The sequence below is a fragment of the Paralichthys olivaceus genome, chromosome 24, assembly GCF_024713975.1.
Source record: "Paralichthys olivaceus isolate ysfri-2021 chromosome 24, ASM2471397v2, whole genome shotgun sequence".
NCBI classification, from domain to species: Eukaryota; Metazoa; Chordata; class Actinopteri; order Pleuronectiformes; family Paralichthyidae; genus Paralichthys; species Paralichthys olivaceus.
In genome coordinates this window covers 2,248,897-2,274,324 of record NC_091116.1, presented here as the reverse complement: position 1 = coordinate 2,274,324, position 25,428 = coordinate 2,248,897, and the positions used below count along the sequence as shown (strand labels likewise).

Sequence of the window (25,428 nt, the reverse complement as noted above, 5' to 3'; positions counted from 1 at the left end):
CAGACAGCTGGAACAACAGACCCTGCTATGCTAACTATACAAGATTGCAGGAAATACTTTGTCAAACTCTCTGAGGGAAAGGTTTGGGGTGCTGTGAAGCTCATGGTATCCTGCTGGTATGCTGCTGACACTTACAAATATACACGCAAATATTTGACATAGTTCAATGATTCCAGTCAGGAGCAGCCTGTGGACAAAAGGTCCTGAATGCTAATAAACATGAAGAAGCACTGAGCACTCTGTCTCTCTGCCCCCATTTATTAATTAATTATGTTAATATACTATGATATAACAATAACAGGTGACAAGGCCTTACATCTATAAGTATCCGCACATACATATACAGATCAGAAAATACTGTGACTTGCATGCTGTGTCCAAAAACTTCTGAATTTAAGAAGATATCTCTCTATATATACAATAGTGATTTTTATTAATGATTTTTCTGTATATTGTGCTTTATATATACTGTATTTTTTCATTTACCAATACCAGTACACATTTTAGAGACATTACAGTAGTAACAGCTCTACACTGTGTTTGCTTGATAGTAGAGACATCAAGAGGAGTCTGTGCTTCAGAGAGACTCGCTGGGAAACAGTGAACCTCTCAGTTGGATTGATCTCTGCTGTCATCTACAGCCCTGGAGAAGCCAGAGATAACCAACACAGAACCTTATTTAAACTTGGACAGCATTTTTTTGTGTCCCAGATGAGTAGGCTGAGGTAGACATGGAGAGGGAGTTCTTAGTCTGAATGATTGATTTCATTTCAACATTACATTTCTATTGCTGTCTTAATTTCTACTTTGTTTTCATTTTTTGTTGTTTTTATTTTTTCAAATTTGAAATGTTCTATCTGTTACAGCGAAGACACAAATAGGACAGGATAGTAACACTTGTGCTAACTGAGCTGAGACTTGACTGGCTAGTTGCAGTCAACAATTATGTAATACTGAACACCCTATGTTACATTTCCTCAGTGATGGACTCTAATATCGGTGTATGTCTCAAACTGAGATCAGGTTGTTTTCTGGGAAAAACACTAATGGCATCTCTAGTATGTGCGTCTGTGACACTGTACCAAGTGTTTGGAGACTGAATATAATCGTATACAATGAAATAATGACTACTTCAACAAAAATTATTACCACATACTACCACACAAACACCGTTGCTTAAAATGTGAGCTCACAGTTCTCTTGTGTGTCAGAATATTGTTAAAATAATACTTTGTGTGGGGGTCGTGTCTTTTTCAAATGTGCCGGTCTCCATCTCTGAGCGATATTGATTGGAGCACTGGACCTAAAGGGACCAGACTAACGTCACACTGCCAGAATCACAGCCAGATATCTCAAGTTGTCACAATAACACAGACACAAATAACATGCCACTTCCACCATGAACTGTGGTGGCAGTCACACATGAGTGAGTGATGAGATGTCATGCGCCCATGGGATTTTTTTTAATGAGCTCCATGTAGGCCCAGAGTGAACCACAAGCAGGGTCATGTGAACAATCATCCACAGGATTTTGCATCTATATACAACAAGTAGGTTAATGACTGGACCAGTGAGGCTCTTATGGGTACCACACATTTAAGTGAAACATGGACTTATCCTCTGGGTCCATTAAGAATTTCATGTGTTTCATGTGTTTTACGCAGAATTTACAAGAAGTCATACGGCTTCTTGTGAAAAAAAAAGAAGTGATAGGGCTTCTTGTAAATTTTGCAAGGGCTCCATGTCAATGTCTAGGCATTCAAAGAAACCACAACATCCCTTAGTTCCACTTCCCATAAAGATAGATAGATTACTTTATTCATCCCCGGAGGGAAATTAAGTCGTGATAGCAGCTTGTGTATCAGAACACAACAAAACACAATACAATAGAACAAAACAAAACATTGAGGTAAAAAGAACAAAAACAGAAACACAAGATGAATAGGCAGACAAGTAGTGCAGTGGCAATATGATGGTAATAGTAATGATGATATGATGGTAATGTTATTGTTAGATAGTATATAAGAATAGTAGTACAGTATATATATATATATATATATAGTATACAATATAACATAATATATATTTATATAGATAGTAATTATACCAATATAATAGCAGTATATAGTAATAATGGCAGCAACAGTATATATAATAATAATAATAGTAATAGCAGTAGTAATAATATAATAATAATAACATGTACACATGTATAAATATGTGTATATAGACTTATATATACGAAGAATATACAGAGAATATACACAGTATGATATAATATGATATGATATATAGTATATAGTAGGGTATAAATATAAGTACTTGACTATACAATATACTATCAGTGTAAGAATATGTAGACTGGGTGTGCGAAAGACAATATTGTTGTATAAAATGGTCTGTAATATCAAAATGGTTTAAATTAACACATATCACAGAAGTAAATGTTCCAGTATATGGGGCGTAGTGTAGTACAGGGTACATGGTGCAAGGGTGATAGGTATATTAGTGCAGTTCTGTGATGGTGGCTCTGACAGAGGTAGATGAGTTATAGAGTCTTATTGCGGTTGGAATGAACGATTTCCTGTATCGCTCCTTAGAGCAGCGGGGTTGGATGAGCCTGTGGCTAAAGCTGCTCTTTAGCTTGTCCAGTGTTTTGTGGAGGGGGTGAGAGGGATTGTCCATGATTGCCAGCAGTTTTGCCAGCATCCTGTTCTCCACCACCTCCTCCATGGTGACAAGCTTAGAGCCAACCACAGACTCTGCTTTCCTTATGATTTTGTTCAGTCTGTTGGCATCCTTTGTCCTGATGCCCGCACCCCAGGACACCACAGCAAAGAAGATGGTGCTCGCCACAACAGACTGATAGAACATCTGCAGCATCTTGTTGCAGACATTGAAGGACCCGAGCCTCCTCAGGAAGTAAAGCCGGCTCAGGCCCGTCTTGTAGACGGAATGAAGCAAGAGCTGGATTAGTGGAATTACTTTCACAGATACATTGGAATTTACATTACTGGTGGTTTGTGCACATGGCACAGATGAAAAAAACACTTAAACGTGGTCAATGAAGATGCAAGTCATGTTTATTTATAGCTTGCTGGCTTCAGAAACTATCCAGTCTCAGCTCCGAAGATGACGAGAAACAGATGAAGTTGATTAAATATTTTGGAACGCTAAACAGTCATGACCATGAAAGACCCATTGGAAAATAAAAGACTTGTGTGGGATATAACAAATCAGCCTTTTCAGATCAGTGGCAGGTTATTTTTGGAGAGACGATGCTTCTGTTAAGTGTTGATTTCCACACACCAACTTCTTACTCACATCCGTTGTGCCATTAGCCCACAGTGGGTCCAAGCAGAAGTGATCTAAGATTCAAGGGTTTATTGTCATATGCACAACAATTACATTCAGCAGTTGCTGGCAATGAAATGCTCCCCTCTAGCCATGCTCAGAAATTACACAAGAAAAAAATACAACTAAAAATAGAATATAAAATATAAAAAATCGTCGGCCAGATGGCAGCAGGCAGGACAGTTAATGGTTTGGGTGCTGGGGTCTTTAACGATCTGGTTGCTCTTCTTCCTACACCGCTAAGTGTAGCGGTCCTCCATGGATGGCAGCTCTGTCCTGGCAATACACTGAGCAGACTTCACCACTCTCTGTAGAGCCTTGCAGTTCAGGGCGATGCAGCTGCCATACCAGGCGGTGATGCAGCCAGTCAGAATACTCTCAATGGTGCACCTGTAAAAGTTGCAGAGCATCCTTGGGCCCATGTTGAGCCTCCGCAGCCTGCAGAGGAAGAAGAGCCGCTGTCATTATTCAGCTGTTAGAGTGATGCCTTCCTGGCTGGCTGGGTTCTCATGTGTTTACTGCTCCAGCTTCCTGTCTGCACCTGAACACAGCCAGGAAGAACGTTGACAAACTTTGACAGATTCAGAAAAGACATATTGTAGAAAAGAACAGAGAACATCAATGGAGACAATGTTGCTGATTTTGACCGAATGACAACTTGTTTTCACTGGGTTGTTTCTTCAAACACCTGAACTGACTCAGGTTTCTGTTTGCCTGTACTGATGATTCACTACAGTGTGAATATTTGCTCCTCTTTCAGGAGCAGAGGCAGAGAATTATGTCTGAGTTGAGGGTTGGCCATATCCTGGTCCGTAACCATCATACATGAGCAAATACCTTGATACCTCACAGTATCATAAGGTACTGTGCACTCAAACTGGTCTCAATCTTTTGTACCTTTTTATACCACATCAAGAATTAAATTTTTTTAAACAATGAAATTTAATTCTAAGCAAGTTGTATTAGCTCTCCCATGCATATTTTATAATTTGAGTCAACTTACTAGCTTCATGTGGAGCTAGTTATTGAAGTTCAAAAGCAAAAATGACAGCTAACTGGTTAATACTAGTAAAATGATATTTTTTCGTTATCGATAAGTTTAGCTAATGCTAAGAATGCATTTTTTTTTACAATATCCAATGTGCATGTGATTGTATTTGGTAGAAATATCCACCAAACATGCAGCTATTGTTTGCAAAATATCCACTTTAGACACTGAACAGCTCTCCTTCAGCCTTTTCTACTTCCACCCTGTTATTTTCTACTATTTATCATACTTTCTGTGTGCTGTAGGTAGAATGCCAACAATTAAGTAGCACTAATGGGTTTTACACACACACACAGCCTATCCTGTAATATAAAAATGTACTTGTACTATCCTGTTCCGGCCAATGCAGTATGAACGACAACAGATCACTGGAAGAGTCATTTCTAGAGTGAGACTACATTGTTCATGTACTGAATGTTCTGTGCTGAGGCCAAACAATTGCACATGATTTGTCCTTATGGTCAGAAATATACCTAAAAAAACAGGTTTGACACATGGTTTACTGCAACATACTGAAGACTGAGGTCGAGAGTGTAGGCAGTGAATTTCCACTTTAATAGACTGGGTTGGGACATGACGCCCTAGCTTGCCCAGGAATGTAGAGGAGGGATGTTTGGTGTGTTGGTGTTCACCTGTTGGAACATGACTGTGTGTGCACATTATTTCCAAAACCAGGTATGAAAGCATGAATTGGTATCAGATAAAGATTCAGGTTGCATGACTGCAACACAGGGGCACCAGCACACTCTGGTTCTTGTTGAGGCATATGGGATGGGCGTCAGGTATGTGTGGGAATTCAGAAGGAGCTTTTCAAAGGAAGTGAGAACACACTGTACCTTTATGATGGGATAAAGGGCTTGCCAGTCTGAGCTGAGATGACCTCAGCTGATAAACCTGATTAATCCTGTTTCAGAAAAAAACTGTAAGAGGATAAAGCAAAACAACTGACTCTAAATAAGAGGGTATATTAACATCAAAAGAAGCACTGAGCATTCCTCAGCCAATGACGCAGCAAAAAGAAAAGAAAAAGAAAGACCATAAATAATGGTAATGCCTGTTTGTTGTAACAAGTTTCATTCAGCTTTATTTTCACATTTCCTCATCATTTCTAACATTGTTGTCAACAATTTAAGATTATGGAACTATTGTGACATCTTAAGTGGGGCAGGTAAACATGAACAGTAAAATTAGTTTTATTTTATAATTTTATCATTTATTCCTTAACTCTAAAAATTCTAACCAGATCCTAACCATGGTGCTGGTCCAGAATGCCTCCTTGATTGAGGCCAGCACACTCGTCAAGGTAGGGAGTAACAATGTCATTAACATGTGCCGGAACATGCATCACATACTGATTGGGAACTGGCAGCAACCCACAGAACATGAATCACTGATCATCAATGACGCTATCATCAGTTCTCCCAAATCTGTGTCACAGGTATTGTCTGGTGAAGCATCAAACACTAATCCTAACTGTTCATTTTAATTGTTACAGATTAGATTTGAACTTTGACCTGGTTAAATGATTCATAGCTTCTTGGCATGCAGGTAAAGGGTATGCACATGTTCCTTCTTAGTTTATTGAGAGAGTAAACTGTACTGTGTGACTGACTGTGCAGACACACATTCAGACAGAGATGACACCTGTGTTTGCAGTGGGTGCGCCATATTTGTCCTAGCGCCTGTTGGAGTTTGTTATCTTTATTGAACATTGAGGTTGGGAACGCTGTGAGTTGCTGTGAAAGCAAACCACTTCATCACCTACTCCCTCTATGACTCATTGGACCCACTGCAGTTGCCTACAGGCCAAATAGGTCAACTGCAGATGCCATCTCCCTCACCCTTCCTACTGCCCTCACCCACCTGGACCAGAGGTACACATGTGAGAATGCTGTTTATTGACTATAGTTCAGAGTTCAATACCATCGTGCCCCTGAAGCTCGTCACCAAGCATGGAGACCTTGGGCTCAACACCAGTGTGGATAGGCAGCACCACATTCTCCGAATGACTCTCAGCACCAGCGCCCCCCAGGGCTGCCTGCTCAGTCCTCTCCTGTACTCCCTGTTCACTCATGACTGCGTGGCCACCCACAGCTTCAAAACCATCATTAAATTTGCTGATGACACACAGGAAGAGACAGGGAGTTAAACACGCCCCCCTCTCCATCAACAGGATTATGTTGGAGAGAGTCAGCAGTTTCAGGTTCCTCTGGGTTCACATCACCTGACCTGGACGGCCAGGCTCAACATGGGCCCAAGGATTCTCTGCAACTTTTACAGGTGCACCATTGAGAGTATTCTGACTGGCTGCATCACCGCCTGGTATGGCAGCTGCATCGCCCTGAACTGCAAGGCTCTACAGAGAGTGGTGAAGTCTGCTCAGTGTATTACCAGGACAGAGCTGCCATCCATGGAGGACAGCTACACCCAGAGAGCAACCAGATCGTTAAAGACCCCAGCACCCAAACCATTAACTGTCCTGCCTGCTGCCGACGATTTTTTATATTTTATATTCTATTTTTATTTGTATTTTTTTCTTGTGTAATTTCTGAGCAAGGCTAGAGGGGAGCATTTCATTGCCAGCAACTGCTGAATGTAATTGTTGTGCATATGACAATAAACCCTTGAATCTTGAATCACTTCTGCTTGGACCCACTGTGGGCTAATGGCACAACGGATGTGAGTAAGAAGTTGGTGTGTGGAAATCAACACTTAACAGAAGCATCGTCTCTCCAAAAATAACCTGCCACTGATCTGAAAAGGCTGATTTGTTATATCCCACACAAGTCTTTTATTTTCCAATGGGTCTTTCATGGTCATGACTGTTTAGTGTTCCAAAATATTTAATCAACTTCATCTGTTTCTCGTCATCTTCGGAGCTGAGACTGGATAGTTTCTGAAGCCAGCAAGCTATAAATAAACATGACTTGCATCTTCATTGACCACGTTTAAGTGTTTTTTTCATCTGTGCCATGTGCACAAACCACCAGTACTGTAAATTCCAATGTATCTGTGAAAGTAATTCCACTAATCCAGCTCTTGCTTCATATTGGAAGTGGAACTAAGGGATGTTGTGGTTTCTTTGAATGCCTAGACATTGACATGGAGCCCTTGCAAAATTTACAAGAAGCCCTATCACTTCTTTTTTTTTCACAAGAAGCCGTATGACTTCTTGTAAATTCTGCGTAAAACACATGAAACACATGAAATTCTTAATGGACCCAGAGGATAAGTCCATGTTTCACTTAAATGTGTGGTACCCATAAGAGCCTCACTGGTCCAGTCATTAACCTACTTGTTGTATATAGATGCAAAATCCTGTGGATGATTGTTCACATGACCCTGCTTGTGGTTCACTCTGGGCCTACATGGAGCTCATTAAAAAAAATCCCATGGGCGCATGACATCTCATCACTCACTCATGTGTGACTGCCACCACAGTTCATGGTGGAAGTGGCATGTTATTTGTGTCTGTGTTATTGTGACAACTTGAGATATCTGGCTGTGATTCTGGCAGTGTGACGTTAGTCTGGTCCCTTTAGGTCCAGTGCTCCAATCAATATCGCTCAGAGATGGAGACCGGCACATTTGAAAAAGACACGACCCCCACACAAAGTATTATTTTAACAATATTCTGACACACAAGAGAACTGTGAGCTCACATTTTAAGCAACGGTGTTTGTGTGGTAGTATGTGGTAATAATTTTTGTTGAAGTAGTCATTATTTCATTGTATACGATTATATTCAGTCTCCAAACACTTGGTACAGTGTCACAGACGCACATACTAGAGATGCCATTAGTGTTTTTCCCAGAAAACAACCTGATCTCAGTTTGAGACATACACCGATATTAGAGTCCATCACTGAGGAAATGTAACATAGGGTGTTCAGTATTACATAATTGTTGACTGCAACTAGCCAGTCAAGTCTCAGCTCAGTTAGCACAAGTGTTACTATCCTGTCCTATTTGTGTCTTCGCTGTAACAGATAGAACATTTCAAATTTGAAAAAATAAAAACAACAAAAAATGAAAACAAAGTAGAAATTAAGACAGCAATAGAAATGTAATGTTGAAATGAAATCAATCATTCAGACTAAGAACTCCCTCTCCATGTCTACCTCAGCCTACTCATCTGGGACACAAAAAAATGCTGTCCAAGTTTAAATAAGGTTCTGTGTTGGTTATCTCTGGCTTCTCCAGGGCTGTAGATGACAGCAGAGATCAATCCAACTGAGAGGTTCACTGTTTCCCAGCGAGTCTCTCTGAAGCACAGACTCCTCTTGATGTCTCTACTATCAAGCAAACACAGTGTAGCGCTGTTACTACTGTAATGTCTCTAAAATGTGTACTGGTATTGGTAAATGAAAAAATACAGTATATATAAAGCACAATATACAGAAAAATCATTAATAAAAATCACTATTGTATATATAGAGAGATATCTTCTTAAATTCAGAAGTTTTTGGACACAGCATGCAAGTCACAGTATTTTCTGATCTGTATATGTATGTGCGGATACTTATAGATGTAAGGCCTTGTCACCTGTTATTGTTATATCATAGTATATTAACATAATTAATTAATAAATGGGGGCAGAGAGACAGAGTGCTCAGTGCTTCTTCATGTTTATTAGCATTCAGGACCTTTTGTCCACAGGCTGCTCCTGACTGGAATCATTGAACTATGTCAAATATTTGCGTGTATATTTGTAAGTGTCAGCAGCATACCAGCAGGATACCATGAGCTTCACAGCACCCCAAACCTTTCCCTCAGAGAGTTTGACAAAGTATTTCCTGCAATCTTGTATAGTTAGCATAGCAGGGTCTGTTGTTCCAGCTGTCTGATTACTAAATGAGTTGTGAGATGACAGTTCACACGGAGGAGAGGCTGAGAGCAGAACAAACCTTATCTGGGGTGTTCAGTGGTCAATTTAATACTTTTGTGACTGTTTTGGGTGGAAACAGATCCAAATAAGGTTTAGACATTTAGATCATGGACATTCTCATGTCTCTATTTCAAACATCTATGTGCCTCACTGAAAATATCCAGATGGGGCTCTGAACACAAGCTTTACAACGTTCCAATCTCAGTCTCTAGTCTCATGTCGACGTGTTTTGTAAGGCTATCTCAGAATCATCTCTGTTTTGTCTGATCCTGGATGTGACATTATGTTGAGTTGTCCAAATCCTGCTGGATTTGTTTAACCTCGTTTTTTGCAGCCCACCCTGCCCTAACAGGAAATAAACAAAAGAGAAGAGGATTTCAAGCTACAGGTCTCCACTGAATAAACATAAAATTCATCTCCTCAAGTTCATCTGGGGGGTAATTTCCATAGGGTGGCTCTCATGAGGAAAATGTTTTGGCCAAGCTCAGCTAAGAATGTGACATTTTATATATAAACCTGAAAGACCAGAAATGTCATATTTATTGGGTGGCTATAAAGATGAAGATTTAGTCTCCAACTTTTTTTTCCAGCTTTAATCTAAATTGGAGAAAAAAGACAATTTTAGCCTTTTAACTAGGAGTAAAGTAACTAACAGGATCTTTTTGGGGTTTTAGGCAGAGGTGGCAAAATTACTCAAATTCTTTACTTAAGTAGAAGTACAGATACTTGAGTAAAAAAAGACTCTGGTAAAAGTAAAAGTACTGATACAACTACTTTACTCTAGTAAAAGTAAGAAAGTACAGGCTCTGAAATGTACTCAAGTACATAAGTAAAAAAGTAAAAATGAATTTTTTACTTCAACAATACACAATGCTTTATTTTGATAACTCTGCAAAACTAAAAAAAATGCTAGGCACATATAATGGGATAGTTTTCCTCTTTTGGTAACAACCTGCACAGAACTGGACACAATCTAGCTTTGCTGCCAAATTTCAGACAGAGTAATAAAGACTGAAGTGAACCATGGTCCTGCATGAGCACCTGGATCATTTTGTACAGGGATTAAATGGATGGGGAATGTATTTGTGTTGATTTAGTCCCTGCCCTTTGTACACACCCCCTGTCACTACCATAGATTGGATGGTTTAGTGAGGTCGTCTGAGGTCCTCTCTGTCTTGTTATGTCTTTTACGTCGTGTCATCATCCGTGGAGGTTGAAACAAGTAACGAGCCAGTTTTGAGAATTTAAGGACTATAAAGTGCAGATATTTGTGTTTAAATATAGGAAGTAAAAGTAAAAAGTTGTCAGGAAAATTCTTCTCTGATTATACAAACTGGGACATTTTGAAATTGCAGTTGGTCTCCTGATTGCTCCTGGCTGAGTCATATAGTTTATGTATTAATCTCCCTACGCACCAAAAATCCCCATCATTAACAAGTATTTAGTTCACCCAGCCTGTGAAAGGTTGTAGCCATTTCACAAAGTCTCTAATACTAGGGCGGCTGTGGCTGAGGGGTAGAGTGGTCATTCTCCAACCAGGGGGTCAGCAATTCAATCCCCAATCTTCCCAATCTGCATGCCAAAGTGTCCTTGAGCAAGATGCTGAACCCCAAATTTCCCCATAGAACAACAAAAAGTACTGCTAATAGATGCACTGTATGAATGTGTGTGTGAATGGGTGAATGGCAAAAACTGTAGTGTAAAGCGCTTTGAGTGGTTTTCAAGACTAGAAAGCGTTATATAAGTACAACCACTTATTAATTACAATTTTCTCAATTAGTGGAGTAGTAAATCAAGGAAGGCAGTTTTGTCCAGTTAAGGGGTGGCTGTGCTCAGGGGCTAGAGCAGTCGTCCTCTAACCAGAAGGTCGGCAGTTTGATCCCAGTCTTCCCTTGGGCAAAATACTGAACCCTCTTCTCATTGAGAAAGAAGAGAAAACTGCACATAGATACACTGTATGAATGGGTAAATGTAAAACAGTACGCTTAACTGCTTTAAGTATTTGTGATCAAGACTATAAGCTCTATAAATACAGACCATTTATATGGAGTTTATGTAATAAGGCCAAGAGGTTACATGTCATGTGTAGTGTGTTTGTGTGTGCATAGATGTTGTAGAGCGTACTATTTCGTAGTCTAATGAGAGTCAATTTTCAAATCAAATATACTATATTGTCCTATAGGGAAATTTGTCTTGGGCCAAGGTACAGCAGTTGCAGAACAGTACATTGAACAACAAACAACAACAACAACTCTACACAGGGTAATAATAATGAAAATATGAAGACAATACAATTTTGATGGGTAGCTGTCTGTTTGCTTTGGGGACTTCGTCAAGGGAGAGAGGGTGAGGGCTGATTAGGTTTGGGTTAGATGTTGATATTATTTGAAAGAGACTCCATGTTTCCTGTCAGTCGGTTGTTTGTGTTAGTTAACAACAGGAAAGTCCTTGGGAGACGTATTTCCTCAGATTTTGGCTCACACAATCTGTAGGCTCTGGCTGTGTTTGTCTCTCTGCTCTGATTGAACCAGACATAAGGAGTGACTAAATATGTGTCTAACAGGAGTGGTGTAATTCCAACTGGTGAAACTGGTGCTGCTATTATTAATAACACAATTACATCTATAAATATCACTCTTATTTTTTTCCATTATAACAACCATGACAGAGCTTAAATATAATGGTTGCACAGCTATTCCTGGTATTGCTCACCTCTCTCTTCCCCTTTCTTTCCCCTTCCTTCCCTTTCTCTTTTCTCCCACCTCTTTTCCACCTACTTCTTTACTCTTCCCCATTTTTTTCTCTGCTCAACCCAAAAGGATGAGGCAGATGGCCGCCCACATTGAGTCTGGTTCTGCTATTGGTTACATTCTGTTAAAGGGGAGTTTTTCACTCCACATTTGTCAACGTGCTTGCTCATTGTGGGAACTGTTGGGTTTCTCCATAATTTTGTATGGTCCTGACCTTGAAATAATGTAAATAATGGTTTTGCGCTATACAAATAATACTGAATTGGATTGCAATCCTTTGTATTTCATTCAAAACGTAGAAATAAAAAATACAAACACTGTACTTCTCATAATGAAAATATGAATATAAATGATGATGGAGTTCCCCAAGCAGTCTTCAGGCCTATATCAGCATCACTAGGGGATGGTTCAGGGCCCACCTGAGCAAGCAGTCTTTCCATAAATGTAGAGACTGTGTCTGCCTCCTGAACCCAAAGACAAAATATTTTTTTACGTCATGGTAACTTGGTCACCCAAAGCGCTTTACACTACAGGTTGCCATTCACACATTCACACACACATTCATACATACAGTGCATCTAATAGCAGCACTTTTTGTTGTTCTATTTTCAAGGGAAGGACTTGTTCCCTTGACTGAAGTACAATAGTAATTCTGGAGAAAATCCACAGGAGGTCAGTATCATCATTGACTCAGCACCAAAGCTGCCATTAAACTCCTACACTGGCTTCACTTCACTTTATATACACCATCCTGTACATCCTAAATATACCTTAGTTCACAATGACATCTACAACTTCACAGAATAACATTCACTGTCTACAACATACAACTATAGCTGTGATGTTCTTCACAGCCGGTGTTCTTTGTCAATATCCATCCATCATCTGCACTGTTCAGTTTTCCAGCAACATGTGAAAGTGCAGGCAGAGACAGTAATGGTGAGGGGAAATTGTAATTCAGTTATCTCTATCCTTGTCTGAGCACACTGTAAGGGAATGTAGTCAAATTCTTCATGTGAGTATAAAATAATCTGTCTGTAGGTCATACAGATGATTTTGTGACAGCAAGACTTGATTTTCCTTAAGGTTTAAAACAAGTTAATGTTATGACTGAAAGAACACACTGATGTTGTAGAAATACATCTTTTCTTACACAGAGATAAGAAAAATTCACATTAATTAATCTCTGCATGTCTCGTACAGTGAAGAAATTAGGGGCTATTTTTTAGCCCAGGTAAGGACAAAGACCAAAAGCCTGGGGAAAGCAGATACAGCTTGACCTTTACATCAGAATGATGAAATATGTGATTACAGTGACTTGTGGTATGGTATTCAGCATGGTTTGACTTCTTCTGTAACTGCTGATCTTCTGTTCTGTAGACAGAGTGTTAAAGAGAGAGGTCAGAGGAGAATGGTCTTACTGGTTGGAGAAGACAAAAAGGCTGCAGTAACTCAGATAACTACTCTTTACAACTGTGGTGAGCAGAGAAGCATTTCAGGATGAACAACACATCCAGCCTTGAGGTGGATGGTCTATACATCAGGTTCCACTCTGTGAGCCAAGAACAGACGTGAGGCTGCAGTGGACAAAGACTGTCCAACACTGTACAGTTGTAGACTGGATTGAGAGCTGCTGAGGCTGCAGATGTTCTGAATCTGGAGTTAACTGTAAAAATCCATAGAGCCATCCTGCCTTCTTTCAACAGTCCAGGGATGTCCCAGTCTATCTGTCTATTATTTATTGTTATTGTTATTATTATTATGTATCTATTATTTCTTTATACATCATGATATAGCTATAGTAAGAGCTGGTCCAGGCTTGTCTTAAATCTGCTCTTAGTTGTGCTGCTAATTTTTGTCATGTGTCCCTCGAGGTTTACAATGTCGAGGGACACATGACACATGGAGCTTCTATTTCCTCTTCTCCCTCCTCATCACATCAAATAACTTAATGTCTCATGTTACTGACTTGACTTCTTTCCCTGAGTCCCTGTGCCTTATCGTTCGCAGATCCAGGGCTGCGACTGCGGCCTCGTCGTGGATTATGATGGTGGATCGCGAATCAGAGATCGTGATCATAATGGTGGATCCTGCATCGTGCTGGCATCTGATCGTAGTGGTGGACCATGATTAAGGTGGCTGCTGATGGTGGTGGATCATGATGATGGATTATAATGGTGTATCCTAATCGTGGTGGCAGCTGATCGTGGACTATGATTACAAAAAGACTGCTTGATATACAATATGTCTACTCAGATACGCTACCATTACTGACAATAATTCCTCAATTCATTTACCTTCCATCATGCTACAAACTGTTTATTCTAACCAATGCTGTAAATACTCTTATTTTTCTGATGTTCTCCATTACACGTGGCATCTATTGCACTTCTGTCCATCTTGGGAGATCACATGTGGCTCTTTCTGAGTTCTATTTCCTCTGTTAAAAAGGTTTTTTTGGTAGTTTCCCCTTACTCTTGTTGAGGGTTAAGGACAGAGGATGTCACACCTTGTTAAAGCCCTATGAGACAAGTTGAATTTGTGATTCGTGAATATAGGCTATACAAATACAATTTGATTGATTTATTGATATATATGTTATCTTCAACCTTAGATTTAAGTTTATTGCTCATTTCCATTGTCCTGGTTCTGAAGTTAGAAAATCCTACTTTTGGCAATTATCTGGGTGCAGCTCTATAGTGGGACGACCCATTTGCAGCCACTTGCTAGTTGAGTGTATTCAATTCAATTCAATTCAATTTTATTTGTATAGCACCAAATCATACATTATTTCAAGGCACTTTATATAAAAGGTCAGGACCTTAAAATTGTGTTAAATATAGAGAAACCCAACAGTTCCCTCAATAAGCAGCACTTTGGAGACTGTGGAGAGGAAAAACTCCCTCATTAACAGGGAGAAACCTCTAGAAGAACCAGGCTCAATGTGGGCGGTCATCTGCCTCGACAAGTTAGGGTGAGCAGAGAAAAATGGGGAGGAGAGGGTAGATGGGTGGAAAAGAGGGGAGAGAAGAGAGAGAGATAGTGAGGAGGGGGAGAGAGAGGCGAGAGAGACCAGGAACATTCGAGCAACATCAGGTATCAGATCTGACTACTTATAATGAAAACAATAACAGTGTAAAGAAGTTATTGATTAATAATGATAGCAGCAACAATTCATATAATAATTAATTACCGAAGTATTATTGTTAATAAAATAATAATAATAGTTTTTCTCCTGCAGTTCTGGAGTCAGAGATATCTGCAATAAGAGAAAGAGAGAGAGGGACTATGGAAGAAAAATGAAACATAGTAATTGATATGTATTAAAATAAATAAATGAATGTGGGGGGGCAGAGAGACAGAGAGAAGGGGAGAAGTGCTCAGTGCATGATGGGAGTTCCCCCAGCAGTCTACCCTATAGGAGCATAACTAAGGGATGGTTCAGGACTCACCTGATCCAGCCCTTACTATAGGCTTTATCAAAAAGGAATGTTTTTAAACCTTAAATGCAGATGTATATCTGCAAGTAGCTGAAAAGAAAAGGATTTAAAAAGCATGTTACAATTTTACAGTGCCTCCAATAATGGTCAACAAAAATAATTAGTAGTTATAGAGCTAGAAGTTAGTTATGCTCCTTCATGAACGATTTGGGTTTTGACTTCACTCAACAACCGGGAACCGGGAACCGGGAAACATGAGCACATGACAATTCCATTCATTTGAATCTTCTTAAAGGTTTCCTGTGCAGATTAATTTTCTGATAAATTTTCTGTTGACATTGATTAATTTACGATTTGTTTAAACAAACTCTTGAGAGCACAAAAATATGCAACAAGGAAGCACGATATAACAGCAGTGTTCAAACCTGAACCTCTCACAGAAATGGTAAGAGAGTTATGTGTGTGTACATGTGTGTGAGGCCCGTTGTTCTCTGAGCAACAAACTTTAAATACCATCGGAGCATTCAGCTGGAAATGAACTCTGGCTACTCACACGAGCCACTCACACGAACTACTGCACTCACATCTTTGTGAATAGCTACAGCTTCTGTCCACATTTGAAAAGCTGATACATATAGATACATAGATACACCCTGTAGTAATTTTACATTTGCTAAAAGAAATATAAACAAGGCATTTTCTTAAATAAATTATCACATTATATTAATTGGGTGATGACAAACCCATCACTGCATTTTCCCCAATTTTGGCTTACTTTTATGACTATATGGTTTTCTGTGATAGTAAAATAATAGATGTGTTAAATAACCAAAAAGAAGTAGAACACAAGATCTTTGGTAGATCTTCATATCCAATCATATTCTACTTTAGTGCAGTATATTTCTAACAAATGTTTGATTAATCAAATTATGTAGAGAGAAATGATGCAGATTGAACCTGAGGCTTCTGGGGCTTATGTCTTATATATAGAGAGAGAAATATAACAGCCCAGATGCAGTTTGTACAGTGTCAGAACAGGGGTTCCACATGAATCCCCATTAAAAGTCCATAACAATAGCTCTAGATAATTCCTCTGATGTAGATTTTATTTTTCATTTGCCCTCCCCATACCTCAATTAATTGCTTTGCATTATACAGTATATGTCCTGTTGCCTTTGAAAAGCCATCAAGTAAACAGCATCCAGCAGACTACACAGCCTCATTAGATTTTGTCCAGACACAGAGCGCCCATAAAAACAGATCTCTTCAGTATATAAATATAACATATTTAGCATATCAACTTAAAGGTACAGTTTGTAGAATTTTGTGATATCTAGTGTTTAAATTTCATGTTGCAGCTCACCTCACCCTCTCCTTCCAAACATGAAAAAGAATCCGTTGTAGCCTTTGTTGTCATAAAAACTCAAAAGGTGTTTAGTTTGTCCAGTCTGGACTAATGTAAAAAACATGGTGGCCTCCTTAGAGAGGACCCCCCTACATGTAAATATAAAGTATTTAAATATAAAGGGCCTTTTCTGGGGTAAAGAAAACTAGTGAAAACATCATGAGGATTGTACTTCCTTAAATTTCTGCCAGTAGTTCCCTTTAACCTAAATCTTACACACTGCACTTTTAAATAATGATAATAAAGTATCAAAACTCAATTTTAAGAGACCCTTCTACAAGAATGAATATTGTAATAGAACGATTAATAGAAAGATAAAAAAACAAACATTAAAAGATCCAAAAAGCGTGGCTCCACTGTCATAAACTAGTTTATATAGGCAACCTTTAGAGGCAGGCGGTAAAAGGAGATGAGTGTGGGAGACAAAGTAAGTAAGAATGGTAAGAATGGAGAAGCTGACTTTCTCAGCTAGACTAAAATCAGAAACTTTTAAAAACTACTGGGAAAACTGGATTGATTTTGTGTCTCCATTGAGAGCAGACTTTGTGCAATAAGGACAGTGTGTATTGCAGAGTGTTGACCCCCTTGGTTCAGGCTACAAACTTGTTTATTGTTCATTTATTTATTTGATATGTTTACCCCAATCAGGAGACAAGGAACAATGCAGGAGAGGTGTGAAAATAAGGACAAGAGTGAAAAAGCAGTTCATTTTACTTCACATTTACTCTACTGTAACTTTACTTGAGAATTAATGTCCAATTATGTCTCTGCTCTGCGGTGGAAATATAGGAATGTTTTATACAGTTGTAAAATTATACACATTATGTAAAATATTGATGGAATATTGATATGTGGAATCAATAAAAAAGATAATTGAAAAAAAAAAAAAAAGCTCTGGGTGTTGCAGGTCAAAAGATCAAATTTGGGGCCTTTTGGGTTCAAATGTCTGGTTAGGGTTACTACACATGCTCTTACTGCTGCTGGTGATAGAATAACTTTTTGAACATAAAAACACAAGAATAAACAAAAATACTGTTCTCTAAGTGCTGCAACTGACAGTAAACATTACAACATGAATATGCTCTAGTATTAGAATATGAGAAATTTAATGTTACTCTGCTACTTCAGCCAACTTGCGGGAGGATGAGGTCGTATTAAAGAGACCACTTTGGTGAGAGAATGGGCTGTGATTGGTGGGTGACTGACGAGCACCCATAAACCTATCGGTAGCCGAGCACATGACTCTGTGTCCTGCATGAACTAACACAATGCTTCATTAGTCACAATTCAAGTTCAGGATTTCTACGATGACATTCTCACTTTAAACTTAATTTTAAGTATCTTGAATTGAGGCAAATTAAAGCTGACCTTGAATTATGATCAGTCAGAATCAAATTGTCATATATCACAAATCATAAACTGGATTTATTTTCATAATTAATTATGGATAAAATTACAAAGTATGTTGCAGAAATCTGAAATGGATATCTATATAATTGAGTATTGTACAAGTTACATTGTACAAGTACATGTTCTACTGAATAAGGGATCAGCCACTTGCTATCTGTAAACCCCCAACCCCCAAGTGAATCTCCTTATATTATGCTAGGTGTTGTTTGGGCAAAGAAAAAATTAAAAGAAAAAAACTCTAATTTTTGCATTTTAGCAGGTGCTCTTAATAAAAATGTTCCCTTTTTAGCACCATGCATCTTATCCACTGAAATATCCACACTTACATCACTGATATAAACATATCAGTCAGGTTTGCCTATCTCAGCTGTGGAGAAGGGAGGGAGACTGTCACCTGTGCATGTACACCACTGTATCTCTCATGGAAGTTACCATTTTAATTATGTTAGAGGCAAAAAAATTGTGAGCATTGACAGCCATTTTTAGATATGATAGGTAAAGTGAGCAGTATCGGCTACAGAGTTTACCCATAGTCTGCTGCTGCCATCTTCCTCATCCTGCTACTGATTGGCATAATCATTGCCATTGCAGTGGTCTGTTGCAAGTGGAGGACACACATGCAAACATATTATTGTGGGAACAAGCGGTACAGCTGAACTGGACTGAGGCCTGCAACGAAAGTAATAGTTCAAAGTTCCACTGTCAAACACTGGAATCCACCCTTCCTTTAGTTTCTGTGAAACTGAATATGTTGAACATATTTTATTCTTACTTCATCTACTACTATCATTTCATGCTGCAAAAAATAAAAGATAGAAACACTGATAGTCATCTTACTGAAGCTGTTATATTTCATTCATTTTCTTTTGTATTTGCTTAGTGGTATTTGATAATTGTAGATAAAGACTACCATTTCATTTTATTTATTTCATTTTATAGAGACCTTTCTAACTTCACATTTATTTTTTTAGTCTGGTGAAAGCAACACTTTATGGAAAATCAAGACTTTGTGTATATTATTTTGTATCTGATGCTTAACTTATTGTGTATAATTGAAATTAACACATTTGTATATGATGCTTTTGTTATACGTCTGTTTTTTGCAGATAATTTTGTATTTGGTGAAAATATTTAACATTTGATAAATATTGTTATAAACAGAACCATTTATTATCTCAGTTCTGTTAAATGGAAAATAGCAAATATTACAATTTGTGTCTGTGCCTTATTAGAGATGGAATTGGAGATGTCAGGATTGCAAAAATGCTTGGACTGAATGTGCAGAACCCAGAACCCCAACACACTGAATAAACAATAGTACTTGTTAATTAACCCTAAGTGATGTCCAGGGGGCTTACATCCATCTATAGTTTTATGAACTTCACTGTAAAAGGAGTTCTGTGCATCTTCATCAAAGGGTGACAAAAAAATCTAAAAAGTGAAACCTGATCCATTTTATGTCTATTAAATCTTGACAAAAGGCATTCATATTTTTACACTCTTACCTTAATAATTCTAGATTCTATAATTCTGTATGGGTTTGAAAAAAATCCACTCTAGCAGATACTTATATGTTATGTAATCTACTTTAGTAGCCTCCCTCATAAATTTAGTTTTTTTTTTGTCTTCTGACATTGAGAGACGAGTAATCTCACCAGTTACAGTTAAAGCTGTAAAGTTACCCAGATTAACTTCATTATTTTCATTTAGTCAATCCAAAGAGTAAAGTCGACAGAATGCATTTTGTTGATTCTACAAATTTTAGCAGGGAGATAACACAATTTCTATGCCAAGATAGAAACAACAATAAGGTTTCACAACTAATATTCAGCAATGAGATGGTCATGATCACCCATGGGCATCATGTAAGAAAACCAAAATACAAATACAAAGTAGAAAAGATAAACCATAGTCTTTTACAAATTTGGGTAAATAACCAAGAATTAAGAATAGCCTTGTCCATGCCTATAATATGAAGAGCCACAGTGAAGGTAGAGGTAATGAGGTAGGATAGTAATCAAAGGAAATATCCTGTTTCAGGGCCATTCTGCACCCATCAATTAAACCTCAAATGAAACCATTTGTTACATTCACAGACTGACATTTCTACAGATAATTACATCTTGATGCCATACAATATAATATGGTTTACGGCAAACAAAAGAGAAGTACTTAAATGTCTCAGAGAAACATTGTCTGAACCATAGACTGTATATAAAGAGGTCTGAACCCAGTTATCTTGCATGGCTTAAGCCTGGCCCCCAGCTTTACTTTGGGGAACCTTGGAGTTACATGAAAACAAGCCTCTGGGACAGCCTTCTTCCACCTACAAAATATGAAAATGAGAAGGATCTCGTCTCAAAGAATGCTGAAAAAGTAGTCCATGCATTTGTTACCTGTCGACCGCTTGGGGAATTCTGTGAAAGAATAAAAATGTTGTGGCTTGTTCAGATGTGTTTGACTCACTGCAGAATGGGGAGAGACATCACACAAGGCGGTACAATTCTTTCTAATGGTCAACATTCAGAGTTTAGGTTTTGAATCATCACTTAAATGGATAGTTCAACGCAAAAAGAAAATTCACTCATTATCTACTCATCTCTTTGCCGATGGAGGGGTCTCTGTGAAAACAAATGTGAATACAACTCCAGGAAGTCCTGGACAGGCTAATTTATTATACAATTATGCTCCAATCATTCACTAAGTCATGTGATAAACACCTTCAGCACCCCTGCTGATGTGGCATATCTGTATGCATTGGGGGTTCAAGTAAATTGAATTCACACTGTGATGTGAGAGCTTGTGAATGGTTTGTATTTATATAGCACCTTTCTAGTCTTGATGATCACTCAAAGCACTTTACAATACAGTTTGCAATTCACCCATTCACACACATATTCATACAGTTTTTTTTTCAATGAAGGGCAATTTGGGGTTCAGCATCTTGCCTAGGTATACTTGCTTGTGTGTCTTGTGTTGCAAGATCCTGCTTTGGCTGGAGCTGGGGGCCATCAGTGAAGTAGAGGTAGCTGGCCACTGCCTCATATAATAATAGCCATGCTCATCCTGCCATTCAGATGAGTTTTGATTTCTGTAGCATTAATTTGATCTTGTTTTGGTCTGGAATTCAGTTCCTGTCAGCCTTATCAGTTGAATTTCTTTTTTGTTTTAGTTCTTTGAAAATTACTTTTTGTTAGAAAAATCTGAGCCATCATGTGTCTTCCCTTATTTAGTGCCAGATGACTCTGATGCGCCAAACCAAGTTATAAATTGCCTGTGAAAGTAAAACTGAAAATTTTGTAATGTTCAAGGACAAAAGATTATCAGCAAAGTTGGAGCAGCAAAACAAATCAAAAATAAAGAACCTGGGTGTTATTCAGGACTAGATTTTAATCCACACATAAACAATGTCACAAAGATTGCCTTTTATCATTTAAGAAACATTGCAAGAGTAAGACTGTTCCTCACTTTGGAAACTGCCAAAAGTTGATTCATGCTTTTATACTTTCTCGCCTGGACTACTGTAATGCACTATATTCAGGATTACCGAAAAAATCCATCGATCGCCTACAGCTTTTGCAAAATCCAGCAGCCATGGTTTTAATGAGAAATAGGAAAAGATTCCATATTACTTTTATTTTAGTGTCTTTACACTGGCTTCTAGCATCACTGAGGATTGATTTTAAAATTATTTTACTTGTTTTTAATTCTCTTAATGGTACAGCACCGTCATACATCTCTGACTGTTTATCGGAATATGTTACGAATCATTCCCTCTGGTCGTCTACAGCGGGCTTGCTCAATGTCCCCAAAACAAACAATAAAAGGTTTGGGGAAGCAGCTTTCTCTTGCTATGCTTTCCTATGCTATGCTATCCAAAGGTTTGGAACAAACTCCCACCACACATCAGACATGCTTCTTCTGTTGATAGTTTTAAGAAACAACTCAAGACCTGTTGCTATGATAATACATTTTAGCTGCATTTTATGTATAAATACATTTATTATTATTATTGTTATGGTCTCAGCCAGCCAGGCCATAACAACATGTAATCAGGAAAGCTGTCTCAAAAGCCATCCTCCTGGGAAAGTAGATACAGTAAACACAAAGATCGATGTCATGAAGAAAAGCAGGAACTTGAAAGGTGCATAAAAATATCAAAAGAAATAGAGAAAACAACAACAATTTTCTTCTACAACTCCCAACATGCACTGAACTGTGCCTGTGGCCCCATATTTTTTATCATATTACTTCATGTAACTAAAGTCCATTGTTTGTGCTTCCATCTCTCTATCTCTCTCCCTCTCTCTCCAAATTTCACTACTAATACTACCACCATATTATGATTATGATGATGATGATAAACTGTTATAATTAATAATATAATTGCATCTCAATGTATCACTATTCATTATATTTATATTTTTATGACAACAACAGTCTCTCTCTGTCTCTCTCTCTCTCTTCTCTCCCCTCTTATCCACTCATCTCTCCTCTCCTCCATTATTCTCCTCTAGTCAAGGCAGATGGGCGCCCACACTGATTCCAGAAACTTGTTGTAGTCACTCACTTATAGTAAACTCACTTGAATACTATAATAATAATAATAATATTGATACTATTACTACTACTACTACTATTAATACACTTTATTCATATAGCACTTTAAAAAACGGAAGTGCTTTGACTGAAAAGCAAGCAAAGTAAATACAAACTTGAACAAATAAAAGCAGTAATATGACAATCAAATATTAATTTGGTCCAATTTTTAGTGAAAATGGCAGAGCAGATGTTTTGGTTGCAAACCTAACAATGCTCTACTTGGCTCTACTATTGCTCTACTACTTACTTGTATGCAAGTAGAGCTATAATTCATCCTGCACATTGAGGCCTCCATCATGAAATACAATGCACAACAAAAGACATAAAACAGTTTATATTTTGTTACATTACATACAGTACAAAATACTATGAATATACACATTTCACTTAATAGTAACATGCCATCGCCCAAAGATATCAGTAATCATATCTTCAGTTTTAGAGCATTCCATTACTTCTGACTATACGTGTTGGCAGCTCTGTGCGGTAAACACATTTCCCGTTAGTCTGCATGAAGGTGACTGACATCTTATGCTCAGTGACCTGGAAGTAAGCCACGCCTCCTATTGTGTGATTGACAGGACTGGAGTAGAGCTGCCAGGACTGAGGAACACTGTCCTTGTGAGTGGTGTCAGGATCGCTGACCACCCCACTCCCACTGACTACATATGAGCTCCCATCATCCTCTCTGATGAACTGTTAAAAATACAGAGACAGACAGCATTAAAGGCATCAATGTTGTGCTCAATTAGACCAAGATACAGCGACAAAATTCATTAAAGGTTCAGTGTGTAAGATTTAGGTGAAAGGGAGCAGAAACTGAATACAAAGTAATCCTAGTGATGTTTTCACTAGTGTGTTTTATCTAAATTGTACGATTGTTGTTTTCTTAGAATGAGCCATCTATATTTAAATACTTTATATTTACATGTGGAGCAGGTCCTCTCTACAGAGGCCGCCATGTTTTTACAGTAGTAAAAACTGGACAAACTAAACGCCTCTTGAGTTTTTATGACAAGTGAAGGCTGCCACAGGTTCTCTTTCATGTTTGGAAGAGGAGGGTAAGATGAGGGGTATTCAGCTGCAACATGAAGCTGCTCAGTATAAGTAGGAAGTATAATTCAGGAAGACTTTCTCATAAACCGTTCCTGGCAGAGGCCGTCCACACAGAGCCCAGTTCTGCCGGAGGTTTCTTACACCTGGGAGTTTTTCCTCCCCGCTGTTGCTCATGCTTGCTCGGTGTGGAACAAGTTGGATTTTGTGTTTCTTCTTGGACTTGGACTTTTGTGCAGCACCCTTAGACAACTGCTTGTTGTGATACCGTGCTATATAAATTTGAAATTTGAAATATTCAATTACTCACAAATCTATCTCTCTATATATATTTCTTCTTATTAATCAGCTGATTGTGGGCATTTTGAATGGCCATTCAGATATTGCCACAATCTCATCCAGCCAGTCGTGCGGTTGTGATCAAATTTGAAATCCTTTCTCCTCTCTCCGGCAGTCAGCTGTCATTAGTGATCCGCTGTAACTCCCCTTCAACCCAATCTCCTCCGGTTTAATCCGAAGCCATGGTCCAGTCCAGCAGAGTCATTCATAATTATTTCTCCATCAACCCCTCTGATGCCGATGACATCACATAGGGGTCAAAATGCCAAAAGACTTAATTGCATAGAAATAAAAAAAATATTCAACTGTCAAGTTAAAGTCTCTCCTGATTGAACTGTTCTCATATCAACCACTTGTTTCCAATCTTATTTCATTGTAGGGCTTTATGCAGCACATTGATTCCCTCTTACACTGACACACACATATTGACAATAACACATCTGAATGCTTAGACTGCAACACTCACGTTGCACAGTAAATTCCTCTTGCTCCAACGTGTTTTACAGACACACAGATCACTTCATAATGTTGAGGTAATTATAAAATTAAATATAAAACCATATCATACAAGTGGTAGATGAAGTTACCAGATATTCCATCACATTGTATCATTCTATGTTATTGTTTCCATCTTTTCAATCCCCCCTCTCTTTCTGCTTCTGTTGTGCAGTGACTTTAGTTTTTTTACGGTCATTTTGTGCCATACAGACTTGCATAGTGAAGATAAGGCTTACAGTGTACCATTCTTAATGTTGTCTTTACTCAGTAGCCATCACATTGTGCAATCATTTACTTCATTGAGATAAGTTGAAGCCAATTGTTGGACTGTAAGTTATACAACTGCAGGAAAAACAAATGCTCATCTTCCTGGAACAATATGTCAACATTGGCTCATATAAAATAAATAAGATTTCATCTTTATGACTAATTATATTGACCAGTAATATCCGTTGAAACAAAGTATCATTTAACCCAATAACTATCTGGATGGTTTCTAATTTTTGGAAATGTATAAAACCTGTGATTGTGTAATGTGGGCACATGCCAGTCTTGGTGCCAGAAAATGATGCAAACTAGCTTTGAACTATCAACAAGTACAGTCTTTGTAGCACCCACTAGTGAATGCCACCTCCTGTACAG

General features: G+C 38.3%; 1 long non-coding RNA gene across 1 annotated transcript; it reads right to left on the bottom strand.

The window, feature by feature from the left end:
- Window positions 1-3,369: 3,369 nt before the first annotated feature.
- LOC138407097 (uncharacterized) lies at window positions 3,370-5,027 on the bottom strand. The gene is made up of 2 exons (XR_011240529.1): window positions 4,916-5,027; window positions 3,370-3,895 (listed from the first exon to the last, which is right to left on the bottom strand). It is a non-coding gene; the product is annotated as an uncharacterized lncRNA (long non-coding RNA).
- Between the last annotated feature and the right edge of the window lie 20,401 nt (window positions 5,028-25,428).